Below are 12,020 nucleotides of genomic sequence, written 5' to 3' on the forward strand. Positions count from 1 at the left end.
ATCTCCGGAGAACAATTGATATTGATATTTGAGGAATTGATATTTTAGGCTCTGACATAGGACTGCGGACTACATAATCCTGAATGCCCTGTACCCTTGCAGTGAGATGATCCACACTAGAAGACAGACTCTGAATGTCCATATCTGCAGCTGAGTTCAGAACCACCCAGAGATTAAGGGGAGGAGAGAGGCTAAACACAGTGCAGAGAAGAAAAAAAAAATTACTTCAGGATTTCTCTTCTCCCTCTTCTGCTGCATTAACACTTTGTGGCCTGCTGTACTGTTATGATCCGGTGGTAGGATCTCAAAACTGACCTGATACATATAACCAGAATGTTAGGACAAGTTCTGGGGATGTGGAAGCTATACTGACCGCAATCCTGATCCTATCCAACACACTAAAGGCAGCCGTGGAGCGTTACCTAAAAACCTAGACGCCTCTTCACAGCCTGAGAAACTGACTGCCCCTAGAGAGAAAGCAAAGACCTCACTTGCCTCAGAGAAATAACCCCAAAGTTATAGACAGCCCCCCACAAATAATAACGGTGAGTTAAGGGGAAAATACAAACGTAGAAATGAAACAGGTTTAGCAAATGAGGCCCGCTAACCCCAGATAGACAGAAAATAGATAGGAATCTGTGCGGTCAGTACAAAAACTATCAAAAATAAACCACGCAGAGAATACAAGAACCCCCACACCGACTCACTATGTGAGGGGCGCACTCTGCACCCCAGAACTAACCAGCAAGCAAAAAATCACATAAAAGCAAGCTGGACTGAACTCATCATATACTGAGAAACGTTTTCAAGAAAATAATGAGCAAAATGAACAAGCAAACTTAGCTTCTCCAGCAGGAGACTGGTCACAAGGAATATTCAGGAGAGCTGAGAATCAGGACTGAATACACCGACAGCAGGCAACAAATGAAGGTCCAGGTGAGTTAAATAGGCCCAGCATAGAAGGAAATGAAGCAGCTGAGCCCAGCCATATCGCTAAAGGCCACCAGAGGGAGCCCAAGAACAAACTCACACAGTACCACTCATGACCACAGGAGGGAGCCCGAGAACGGAATTCACAACAGTTCAGGCACAGACAGGTTGAAAAGTCGGCCCTTAGGGAACTTACAGCCTGGAATCAAGTCAATAGCACAATCACAGTCCCTATGCGGTGGAAGGGAACTGGACTTGGGCTCATCGAATACATCCTGAAAATCAGACAAAAACTGGAATTTCAGAAGAGGAGGAAGAGGAGATTGACATCAAAGGAACGTCATTATGAACCCCCTGACAACCCCAACTAGTCACAGACATAGACTTCCAATCCAACACCGGATTATGTACCTGCAACCATGGAAAACCCAGCACAATAGCATCATGCTAATTATGCAACACCAGAAAACGACAATCTTCCTGATGGGCTGGCGCCATGCACATGGTCACCTGTGTCCAAAACTGGGGTTTATTTTTAGCCAAAGGTGTAGCATCAATGCCCCTTAAAGGAATAGGGTTCTGCAAAGACTGCAAGGGGAAACCACAACGCCTGGCAAATTCAAAGTCCATTAAGTTCAAAGCGGCGTCTGAATCCACAAACGCCATGACAGAAAATGACGACAATGAGCAGATCAAGGTCACAGATAACAGAAATTTAGGTTGTACAGTACTGATCGTAGCTGAACTAGCGATTCTCTTTGTACGCTTAGGGCAGACTGAAATGACATGAGAAGCATCGCCACAATAAAAACACAACCTATTCTGACGTCTGAATCCTTGTTGTTCCGTTCTTGACAGAATCCTATCACACTGCATAGGCTCAGGCATCTGCTCTGAGGAAAACGCCACAGCGCGCACAGTTCTGCGCTCCCGCAAGCGCCGATCAATCTGAATGGCCAGAGACATAGAATCACTCAGACCAACAGGCGTGGGAAACCCCACCATAACATCTTTAACAGATTCAGAAAGACCCTTTCTGAAAATTGCCGCCAAAGCATCCACATTTCATTTATTCAGCACAGACCATTTTCTAAATTTCTGACAATACAATTCTGCCGCTTCTTGACCCTGAGACAGGGCCAACATGGTCTTCTCAGCTTGATCCACAGAATTTGGTTCATCATATAATAATCCTAGAGCCTGAAAAAAGGTGTCTACATTAAGCAAGGCCGGATTCCCAGATTACAGGGAAAATGCCCAATCCTGAGGATCACCACGCAGCAGGGAGATGACAATTTTAATCTGCTGAATGGGATCTCCAGAGGAACGAGGTTTCAGAGCAAAAAAACAGTTTACAGTTGTTTTTAAAACTCAAAAATTTGGACCTATCCCCAAAAAACAAATCAGGAGTAGGAATCCTAGGCTCTAAAACCGGAGTCTGAACAATATAATCAGAAATACCCTGTACCCTAGCAGCAAGCTGGTCTACACGAGAAGCTAATCCCTGAACATCCATGCTAGCACAAGACTCCTCAGTCACCCAGAGGAAAAGAGGGAAGGAAAGACAGAACAGACTACAGAAAAAAAAATGGCTCACCTTTCTTCCCTTCTTCTGAGATGCATTTAACTCATTGTTGGCCAGTTGTACTGTTATGATCCGGTGACCTTGGAGCCGCATGAGACGTTCTATGGAGTAGGTGGTACCTGTACTGACCGCAAACCCTAAACTGACACCGCAATTAGAAGTAGCTGTGGGGTGTACCTAATACGTCCTAGACACCTCGACACAGCCGGAGGACTAAATACCCCTATAGATGGAAATGGGAATTCTATCTTGCCACAGAGCAGAACCCCAAAGGATAGGCAGCCCCCCACAAATATTGACTGTGAGTATAAGAGGAAAGACACACGCAGGCAGAAAACTGGATTTAGCAAAAGAGGCACTTCTAGCTAAATAGAAAAGGATAGGACAGAATTCTAAGCGGTCAGTATTAAAACCCTAAAAATATCCACAGCAGATAATACAAATAATCTACATCTAACTAAAGACATAGAATGTATATCTGCATCTCCAGAGAATCCAGCAAGACTGAAAAATCCAAACAAAGTCTAAGCTGGACAAAAACACAATGAATTGCACTGAATTGTAAAGCACACTGCATGTGTGCTGCAGAGACAAAAAAACAGACACTTAGCTGAATTGACAGCAGGGCATGAGGAGCCAGACAGAGATGCAATCCCTCCAAGAACAATTGACAACTGGCAAGGACTAATGGATCCCGCACACCTAAATACCTAGTAGAGCTGCAATCAGCAGAAACACCTGCCCTAGATTACAACCCAGAGACAACTGCACTACCACCAACAACTACCGGAGGGAGCCCAAGAACAGAATTCACAACACTCCCCCCCATATATCCATACTGGTCCCTTGTGTTGCTCTCCCCCCCCCCCATATATCCACATTGGTCCCTTGTGTTGCTCTCTCCCCCCATATATCCACATTGGTCCCTTGTGTTCCTCTCCCCCCCCCATATATCCACATTGGTCTCTCGTGTTCCTCTCTCCCCATATATCCACATTGGTCCCTTGTGTTCCTCTTTCTCCCCCCCATATATCCACATTGGTCCCTTGTTTTTCTCTCTCCCCCCATATATCCACATTGGTCCCTTGTGTTGCTCTCCCCCCCATATATCCACATTGGTCCCTTGTGTTCCTCTCTCCCCCCATATATCCACATTGGTCCCTTGTTTTGCTCCCCCCCATATATCCACATTGGTCTCTTGTGTTCCTCTCCCCCCATATATCCACATTGGTCCCTTGTGTTGCTCTCTCCCCCCATATATCCACATTGGTCCCTTGTATTCCTCTCCCCCCATATATCCACATTGGTCCCTTGTGTTCCTCTCTCCCCCCATATATCCACATTGGTCTCTTGTGTTCCTCTCTCCCCCCATATATCCACATTGGTCCCTTGTGTTGCTCCCCCCCCCCATATATCCACATTGGTCCCTTGTGTTCCTCTCTCCCCCCCATATATCCACATTGGTCCCTTGTGTTCCTCTCTCCCCCCATATATCCACATTGGTCCCTTGTGTTGCTCCCCCCCCATATATCCACATTGGTCTCTTGTGTTCCTCTCCCCCCATATGTCCACATTGGTCCCTTGTGTTGCTCCACCCCCCCCCCATATATCCACCCTGGTCCCTTGTCCTGACCGCATGGACAGAAGAAGAAAAATAAAAGATTCCTCTTACCTGTCTGTGCTCCCAGAGCCGGGCGGCATCCTCTTTCTCTGCAGGTCTGGCGCGCTCCTATTAACCCTTTCACGACATGCGCCATACTATTACTGCGCATGTCGTGTCTCTCCCTTTGTTGTGGGCTCCGGCACTGAGCCCACATCAAAGTCGCGACATGTCAGCTGTTTTGTACAGATGACATGTGCGCGCAATAGCGGCGGGTGAAATCGCTTATCTTAGCTGAATTGACAGCAGGGCATGAGGAGCCAGACAGAGATGCAATCCCTCCAAGAACAATGGACAACTGGCAAGGACTAATGGATCCCGCACACCTAAATACCTAGTAGAGCTGCAATCAGCAGAAACACCTGCCCTGGATTACAACCCAGAGACAACTGCACTACCACCAACAACTACCGGAGGGAGCCCAAGAACAGAATTCACAACACTCCCCCCCATATATCCATACTGGTCCCTTGTGTTGCTCTCCCCCCCATATATCCACATTGGTCCCTTGTGTTGCTCTCTCCCCCCATATATCCACATTGGTCCCTTGTGTTCCTCTCCCCCCCCATATATCCACATTGGTCTCTTGTGTTCCTCTCTCCCCATATATCCACATTGGTCCCTTGTGTTCCTCTCTCCCCCCCCATATATCCACATTGGTCCCTTGTTTTTCTCTCTCCCCCCATATATCCACATTGGTCCCTTGTGTTGCTCTCCCCCCATATATCCACATTGGTCCCTTGTGTTCCTCTCTCCCCCCATATATCCACATTGGTCCCTTGTGTTGCTCCCCCCCATATATCCACATTGGTCTCTTGTGTTCCTCTCCCCCCATATATCCACATTGGTCCCTTGTGTTGCTCTCTCCCCCTATATATCCACATTGGTCCCTTGTGTTCCTCTCCCCCCATATATCCACATTGGTCTCTTGTGTTCCTCTCTCCCCCCATATATCCACATTGGTCCCTTGTGTTGCTCCCCCCCCCCATATATCCACATTGGTCTCTTGTGTTCCTCTCCCCCCATATATCCACATTGGTCCCTTGTGTTCCTCTCTCCCCCCATATATCCACATTGGTCCCTTGTGTTCCTCTCTCCCCCCATATATCCACATTGGTCCCTTGTGTTGCTCCCCCCCCATATATCCACATTGGTCCCTTGTGTTCCTCTCTCCCCCCATATATCCACATTGGTCCCTTGTGTTCCTCTCTCCCCCCATATATCCACATTGGTCCCTTGTGTTGCTCCCCCCCCCATATATCCACATTGGTCTCTTGTGTTCCTCTCCCCCCATATGTCCACATTGGTCCCTTGTGTTGCTCCACCCCCCCCCCCATATATCCACCCTGGTCCCTTGTCCTGACCGCATGGACAGAAGAAGAAAAATAAAAGATTCCTCTTACCTGTCTGTGCTGCCAGAGCCGGGCGGCATCCTCTTTCTCTGCAGGTCTGGCGCGCTCCTATTAATATGGCCGCCGACCTAGCAGAGGCCGACGGCTGACTTGTGTGCGCCCGTAACTTGCGGCGCTTGACACTGACGTGATGGAGCGGTGACGACAGGTGCACACCAGTCAGTGTTGATCGGGACATGCACCGCGGTGGTTCAGGTGCCTGCGCTTTTAAAGGGGCCGCACCCTTTTTTTTCCTCCTGTCCTTCATACTGCCATCTCCCTGGTCCACTACAAGGGCCCACCGGTGATTTCCCTGGCTCCCCGCCAGGCCAGACCAGACCGATCACATTGTGGGAGTGTAACAGTTCTCAGGCTCTGTGCAGCGTTCTCATGCACCTATTGCTGTGCTGTACGGCTAGAGCCATGGTGTCCGGCACTATACTAATCACATTGGGGGAGTGTAACAATTCTCAGGCTTTTTGATATCTTTAACTCAATATGGAAGATGAAACCGTCAGAAAACAAAACAATTCAGTCTTTGTTGCCGATAGCAACCAATGTCTGCACAGCCGTCATTGTTAGGCCGGCCTCACACTAGCGAGTTTTACGGACGTATGAGCGCATAAACTACGTCCGTAAAATACGCATTACACACGGCCCAATGATTCTCTATGTCCCAGCTCCTATCTGCCGTATATTACGCATCCGTAATATACGGTCTTGTACGGCCGTAGAAAATCGCAGCATGCTGCGTTTGTCACCGTATTGCGCAAAAAAATCGCCAATGAAAGTCTATGGGGGCGAGAAAAATACGGATTCCACACGGACCAGCAGTGTGACTTGCGAGAAATACGCAGCGGTGTTAGTGAAAAGCCGGTAATTCAATTGCCGGCTTTTCATTTCTCCTTCACAAACCCGACAGGATATGAGACATGGTTTACATACAGTAAACCATCTCATATCCCTTTTTTTTTGCATATTCCACACTACTAATGTTAGTAGTGTGTATGTGCAAAATTTGGGCGCTGTAGCTTGGAAAATAAAGGGTTAAATGGCGGAAAAAATTGGCGTGGGCTCCCGCGCAATTTTCTCCACCAGAGTGGTAAAGCCAGTGACTGAGGGCAGATATTAATAGCCAGGAGAGGGTCCATGGTTATTGGCCCCCCCCTGGCTAAAAACATCTGCCCCCAGCCACCCCAGAAAAGGCACATCTGGAACATGCGCCGATTCTGGCACTTGGCCACTCTCTTCCCACTCCCATGTAGCGGTGGGATATGGGGTAATGAAGGGTTAATGTCACCTTGCTATTGTAAGGTGACATTAAGCCAGGTTAATAATGGAGAGGCGTCAATTATGACACCTATCCATTATTAATCCAATTGTATGAAAGGGTTAAAAAACCACACACACATTATTAAAAAGTATTTTAATGAACTAAACACACAGGTTGTTTTAATATTTTATTGCTCTCTCAATCCACCTGAAGAAAAATAATAAACCAACAATATACATACCTTCCGATGATCTGTCACGTCCCACGAAGTAAATCCATCTAAAGGGGTTAAATCATTTTACAGCCAGGAGCTCTGCTAAAGCAGTGCTCGTGGTTGTAAAACCCCGGGAATGAATGGAGTGCAGGGTGATCTGTAGTTACCTTGAGTTGCGGTGAGGCGCCCTCTGCTGTATGTCCTCATATGAACTCGAGCGTGGGAACTTTTCCAAGGCTCCAGTTCATATGAGGACATCCAGCAGAGGGCGCATCACCGCAACTCAAGGTAACTACAGATCACCCAGCTTTCCTTTCAGTACCCGGGGGTTTACAGGCACGAGCGAGTGCATTAGCACAGCTCCTGGCTGTAAAATGATTTAACCCTTTCAGATGGATTTACTTCGTGGGACATAACAACGGATGGTATGGAATATTGTTGTTTGTTTTTTTAACTTTGTTTCAGGACGATGGTCTTCAGATGGATTAAGAGTCTAATAAAATATTACAACAACATGTCTTTATTTCATTAAAATACTTTGTAATCATGTGTGTGTGTTTTATTAACCATTTCGTACTATTGGATTAATAATGGATAGGTGTCAAAATTGACGCCTCTCCATTATTAATCTGGCTTAATGTCACCTTACAATAGCAAGGTGACATTAACCCTTCATTACCCCATATCCCACCGCTACACGGGAGTGGGAAGAGAGAGGCCAAGTGCCAGAATAGGAGCATCTTACAGATGTGCCTTTTCTGGGGTGGCTGGGGGCAGATGTTTGTAGCCAGGGGGGGCCAATAACCATGGACCCTCTCTAGGCTATTAATATCTGCCCTCAGTCACTGGCTTTACCACTCTGGTGGAGAAAATTGCGCGGGAGCCCACGCCAAATCAGCTCCTGCTCACTATGCTCCGCTCCATCGGCATCAAGGACACCGTTCTCTCTTGGTTCTCCTCCTATCTCTCTGACCGATCCTTCACTGTATGTTTTGCTGGTTCCTCCTCCTCTCACCTTCCCCTTACTGTTGGGGTTCCTCAAGGATCAGTCCTAGGCCCCCTCCTCTTCTCTTTGTATACTGCCCTTATTGGACAAACAATCAGTAGATTTGGGTTCCAGTACCATCTCTATGCTGATGACACCCAATTATACACCTCTTCTCCTGCTTTCACTCCGACCTTCTTAGAAAACACCAGTGATTGTCTTACCGCTGTCTCTAACATCATGTCCTCCCTCTATCTGAAACTGAACCTGTCAAAAACTGAACTCCTCGTGTTCTCTCCCTCTACTAACCTACCTTTGCCTGACATTGCCATCTCCGTGTGCGGTTCAATCATTACTCCAAAGCAACATGCCCGCTGCCTTGGGGTCATCCTTGATTCCGAGCTTTCATTCACCCCCCACATCCGATCACTGGCTCGCTCTTCTTATCTGCATCTCAAAAACATTTCTAGAATTCGCCCTTTTCTTACTTTCGACTCTGCAAAAACTCTTACTGTTTCTCTTATTCATTCTCGTCTGGACTACTGTAACTCTCTACTAATCGGCCTCCCTCTTACCAAACTCTCCCCGCTCCAATCTGTCCTGAATGCTGCTGCCAGGATCATATTCCTCACCAACCGTTACACCGATGCCTCTAGCTTGTGCCAGTCATTACACTGGCTACCCATCCACTCCAGAATCCAGTACAAAACTACTACCCTCATCCACAAAGCACTCCATGGCTCAGCACCACCCTACATCTCCTCTCTGGTCTCAGTCTACCACCCTACCCTTGCCCTCCGCTCCGCTAATGACCTCAGGTTAGCATCCTCAATAATCAGAACCTCCCACTCCCGTCTCCAAGACTTTACACGTGCTGCGCCGATTCTTTGGAATGCACTACCTAGGTTAATACGATTAATCCCCAATCCCCACAGTTTTAAGCATGCCCTAAAAACGCATTTGTTCAGATTGGCCTACCGCCTCAACGCATTAACCTAACTATCCCTGTGTGGCCTATTAAAAATAGAAAAAAAAAAAAACACATAATCAGGTTCCTCGTATCATGTTCTCATACACTTTATGCAGTCAATAGCACTCTGTGTCTGTACTGCTACATACTTAGGCTATGTGCACACGTTCAGGATTTCTTGCAGAAAATTCTGGAGAATTCCGGACATTTTCTGCAAGAAATCCGCAAGAAAACCGCGTGCGGTTTTGCCGCGGTTTTGACGCGTTTTTGCCGCGGTTTTGACGTGTTTTTGCCGTGGTTTTTTCCGGACACTTCCCAATGCATTTTAAGTGGGAAATCCGCAAAAAAACCGCAAAATTAATGAACATGCTGCGTTTTTTACCGCGATGCGTTTTTACCGCGGAAAAAAACGCATCATGTGTACAAAAAGTGCAGAATTCATTAAAAATGATAGGATGCATAATATAAGCAGATTATTTGCGGTTTTATAGCGTTTTTATAGGGAAAAAACGCGAAAAAACCGCGAATAATCTGCCACTTGTGAACACAGCCTTAGGCCGGCGTCACACTCGGCGTAAGACAATACGGTCCGTATTTTACGGCCGTAATACGGCCGAAATACGGTGAAATGTTCCCAAAATAGTGATCCGTAGTCAGGGTGTGTCAGCGTATTTTGCGCATGGCATCCTCCGTATGTAATCCGTATGGCATCCGTACTGCGAGATTTTCGCGCAGGCTTGCAAAACCGACATCTAATGGATTTATGTGCTCAAATGTTCATTAAAACATATATACAGTATATATATATATATATATATATATATATATATATATATATATATATATGTCATTGAGACACATATATATATATTCTGTATTTAGATTTCATTCAGCGCGATATGTGTTAAAAGCCGGTAATTCAATTGCCGGCTTCTCATTTCTCCTGCACAAACCCGACAGGATATGAGACATGGTTTACATACAGTAAACCATCTCATATCCCCATTTTTTTTGCATATTCCACACTACTAATGTTAGTAGTGTGTATGTGCAAAATTTCAGCGCTGTAGCTGCTGAAATAAAGGGTTAAATGGCGGAAAAAATTGGCGTGGGCTCCCGCGCAATTTTCTCCGCCAGAATGGTAAAGCCAGTGACTGAGGGCAGATATTAATAGCCAGGAGAGGGTCCATGGTTATTGGCCCCCCCGTGGCTAAAAACATCTGCCCCCAGCCACCCCAGAAAAGGCACATCTGGAAGATGCGCCTATTCTGGCACTTGGCCACTCTCTTCCCACTCCCTGTAGCGGTGGGATATGGGGTAATGAAGGGTTAATGCCACCTTGCTATTGGAAGGTGACATTAAGCCAGATTAATAAAGGAGAGGCGTCAATTATGACACCTATCCATTATTAATCCAATTGTAGGAAAGGGTTAAAAAACACACACACACATGATTTAAAAGTATTTTAATGAAAAAAACACAGCGGTTGTTGTAATAATTTATTGTACTCTCAGTCCATCAGGAACACCCTCGCTTGGAAAAATAATAAACGCACAAGATACATACCTTCTGCTGTCAGATCAGGTCCCACGAAGTAATCCATCTGAAGGGGTTAACTAATATTACAGGCAGAGCTGCGATAATTCACTCGCTCTGCCTGTAATCCCCGGGTGCTGAAAGGAAAGCAGTGATCTGTACTTACATTCAGTTGCGGTGATGCGCCCCTGCTGGATGTTCTCATGAACTGCAGCCTGGGAACTTTTTCCCACGCTACAGGTCATATGAGGACATCCACCAGGGGGCGCATCACCGCGACTGAAGGAAATGTAGGTCATTGACCTACATTTCATTCATTCGCGGTGATGCGCCCCCTGGTGGATGTCCTCATATGACCTGTAGCGTGGGAAAAAGTTCCCAGGCTGCAGTTCATGAGAACATCCAGCAGGGGCGCATCACCGCAACTGAATGTAAGTATAGATCACTGCTTTCCTTTCAGCACCCGGGGATTACAGGCAGAGCGAGTGGATTATCGCAGCTCTGCCTGTAATATTAGTTAACCCCTTCAGATGGATTACTTCGTGGGACCTGATCTGACAGCAGAAGGTATGTATCTTGTGCGTTTATTATTTTTCCAAGCGAGGGTGTTCCTGATGGACTGAGAGTACAATAAATTATTACAACAACCGCTGTGTTTTTTTCATTAAAATACTTTTAAATCATGTGTGTGTGTGTTTTTTAACCCTTTCCTACAATTGGATTAATAATGGATAGGTGTCATAATTGACGCCTCTCCTTTATTAATCTGGCTTAATGTCACCTTCCAATAGCAAGGTGGCATTAACCCTTCATTACCCCATATCCCACCGCTACAGGGAGTGGGAAGAGAGTGGCCAAGTGCCAGAATAGGCGCATCTTCCAGATGTGCCTTTTCTGGGGTGGCTGGGGGCAGATGTTTTTAGCCACGGGGGGGGGGCCAATAACCATGGACCCTCTCCTGGCTATTAATATCTGCCCTCAGTCACTGGCTTTACCATTCTGGCGGAGAAAATTGCGCGGGAGCCCACGCCAATTTTTTCCGCCATTTAACCCTTTATTTCAGCAGCTACAGCGCTGAAATTTTGCACATACACACTACTAACATTAGTAGTGTGGAATATGCAAAAAAAAGGGGGATATGAGATGGTTTACTGTATGTAAACCATGTCTCATATCCTGTCGGGTTTGTGCAGGAGAAATTAAAAGCCGGCAATTGAATTACCGACTTTTCACTAACACCGCTGCGTATTTCTCGCAAGTCACACTGCTGGTCAGTGTGGAATCCGTATTTTTCACACCCCCATAGACTTTCATTGGCGATTTTTTTGCGCAGTACGCTGACAAACGCAGCATGCTGCGATTTTGTACGGCCGTAGAAAGCCGTATAATACTGAACCGTAATATACGGCTAATAGGAGCAGCCCCATTGAGAATAATTGTGCCGTATGTTATGCGAGTTTTACGGACGTAGTTTCT

General features: G+C 46.4%; 1 long non-coding RNA gene across 1 annotated transcript in view; it reads right to left on the reverse strand.

Annotated features, from left to right (window-relative positions):
* LOC143806991 (uncharacterized) overlaps positions 1 to 12,020 on the reverse strand; it is a 50,143-nt gene that overhangs the window by 37,371 nt on the left and 752 nt on the right. The gene's annotated exons all lie outside the window — the stretch shown is intronic.

This window comes from Ranitomeya variabilis, chromosome 2, assembly GCF_051348905.1.
Source record: "Ranitomeya variabilis isolate aRanVar5 chromosome 2, aRanVar5.hap1, whole genome shotgun sequence".
In the NCBI taxonomy this organism is placed as follows: domain Eukaryota; kingdom Metazoa; phylum Chordata; class Amphibia; order Anura; family Dendrobatidae; genus Ranitomeya; species Ranitomeya variabilis.